Source organism: Penaeus monodon, chromosome 2 (assembly GCF_015228065.2).
Source record: "Penaeus monodon isolate SGIC_2016 chromosome 2, NSTDA_Pmon_1, whole genome shotgun sequence".
NCBI lineage: Eukaryota > Metazoa > Arthropoda > Malacostraca > Decapoda > Penaeidae > Penaeus > Penaeus monodon.
The window spans coordinates 24,568,539-24,571,520 of record NC_051387.1 but is presented as its reverse complement, the minus strand read 5'-3'; positions in this window follow the sequence as shown (position 1 = coordinate 24,571,520).

Genomic DNA, 2,982 nt, shown 5'->3' with positions numbered 1-2,982 from the left:
ATAATGTAAAAATGAAATTGACTGATAAAAATTGTAAAATGTAATGATAATCATAATGATAGTGATGATGACAACAGCAACCACAACAAACGAAAAACAACGGAAAGAGTAAGGATGATAACAAAACCTCCATCACTTACAACAACTACAATGGTACAAAAAGGCACGGATAGCGGCCGGAAATCAACAGTAATAGTAGTACACTAAACTTAGTAATGATAACGATAATGCTCATTTCACTAACCAAGACAAAGAGGTCAACTCCAATACATTGTGAAATAAAAATCTATGCGCAGCTTCTGCCTCAGAGATCCATACTGTATTGTGATTCCAAAGGAGAGTCCTACAAGATGACTCGCCGGAGGTTACCATGGCAACCGATGACTACTCTGGTGGGAGGATTAGATAAAAAGAAAAAATGGAGGGGGTGACCTATATGAGGCACAGCGTGATAGCGATGTTAAGAAAACGATCATAGATTTTAATATAGCTTAAGCTTAGAGGCACGGGGTGACTGGATAAGGAATCTCATTAAGAGCTGGTTGGTGTGACTACGTTAGTTTGAGAAGAATGCTGTATATGTTGATTATTTTGTTTCAATCACATGCAGGGAAATAACTAGAGCTATAAGCGTAGGTAAAGAAGTCAAGGACAAGCATTTATAGATAGATTAGATAGAAAGATACGCCTTTTTCTATTTTTTTTTCTCTCTCCTCTTGCTGGCAGGCACATCCCTCTCCATGTAGGCATTAAGCTTAACCATTTTACCAACACATCTCTCTCTTTTTTCTCTCTCGCTCTCGATCTGACAGTGAAGAGTATGTAAGCATTCGTACATATGTACTACATACATACATATGTATGTATTATTATGTATGTATGTATGTTTGCATGCATATATGTATGTATGTATGCATTCAATGTAGTTATGCATGTATGTATTCATGTATGTATGAATGTATGCATGTGCTAATATCGCTGACCTCCAGAGCTGAGTTCAGGGAACACTTCAGTCTTCATTCATGAGAGTCATTACAACCATCAGTTTCATCATAGCTCTAACTTTATAACTATGTTTATAATTATCATTGCTACAATGCTTATTTTTTGTGTTATTGCTATTACTATGATTATCACATGTACTATTATTAATATGATTTTTTTATCATCGTCATCATAACTACCATTACCATTTTCACTGTCGGCCACGTTTTATCAATAAGAATTTGATATCATTTTCAAAAGCTTTATTTTCATTATTAATGATGACAATCGAAATAAAAATTATGATAATGATAATGATAACGATACTAATAATAATGATAACAATAACAACAACAACAACAACAATAATAATAATAATAATGATGATGATGAAAATAATAATGATAATAATATTAATAATCATAATGATAATAACAATAATAATAATGATAATAATAATAATAACAACAACAACAATAATAATAATGATAATAATAGTTACTTATAATAATAATAATAATAATAATAATAATAATATTTCTACTAATAATGATAATCATTATAACTATTATTATCATTATCATTATTTTTTATTTATTTATTTTTTTAACAATAATAATAATAATAATAATAATAATAATAATAATAATAATAATAATGATAGTGATAATAATAATAATAACAGTGATAATAATAATAATAATAATAATAATAATAATAATAATAATAATAATAATAATGATAATAGTAATGATAATAATAATAATAATAATAATAACAATTATTATAATAATAATAATAATAATAATAATAATGATAATGATAATAGTAATAGTAATAATAATACTAATAATAATAATAATAATAGCAATACTACTACTACTAATAGTGATGATAATAATAATAATGATACCAATAATTATAATATAATAATGATAATAATAACAAATAAACAAAAATATAATAAAAATAATAATAAAAATAATGATAATAATAATAGTAATGATAATAATAATAATTATAATAGTAATAATGATACTAATACTAATACTAATACTACTAATAAAAACAACAACAACAACAACAACAATAATAATAATAACAATAATAATAATAATAATAATAATAATAATAATAATAATAATAATATAATATATAAAAAAGATAATAAAAATGATAATAACAACAACAACAACAACAACAACAACAACAACAACAACAACGATAATAATAGTAAAAATAATAATCATCATGTTGATGATGATGATGATAATAATAGTAATAGTAATAATGATAGTGATAATAGGAATGATAATAATTATAGTAATAATAATGATCATAATAACTACAACAACAACAATAAAAATACTACTACTACTAATGATAATAATAATATTATTATTAACAATAATGATAATAATGTTACTAATAATGACGATAATAATAATGACCGTAATAATAACAATACTGCTAATGCAAATAATAATGATAATAATAATGATAATGATAATGATAATGACAATAGGAATAACAATAATGATAATGATAACAATATTGATAACATTATTGTTTATTATCTTTATCATTATTATTGTTATAATGATAATAATGATAATAATAATGATGATAATTATAATAATAGTAACAATAATGATGATAATAATAATGATGATGATAATAATAATAATAATAATAATAATAACAATGTTAATAATATTGATAATAATGATAATGATATTAATAATAGTAACGACGACAAAAAAAACAACAACAATAATAATAATAAAAATAACAACAACAACGACAACAACAATATTAATGATGATAATAATAATGATACTACTACTACATCATCATCATCATCAAGGGGCTAACGCCGAACGAGGGCGCATGGCCGCATCCACCCTTCGCTTCCAGCCACGAGGATTCCCTCGAGGCGAGTCTCCAGGCGGCCTGCCTGGAGACTCGCAGGCCATGGCTCATCTCTAATCCCTCGCG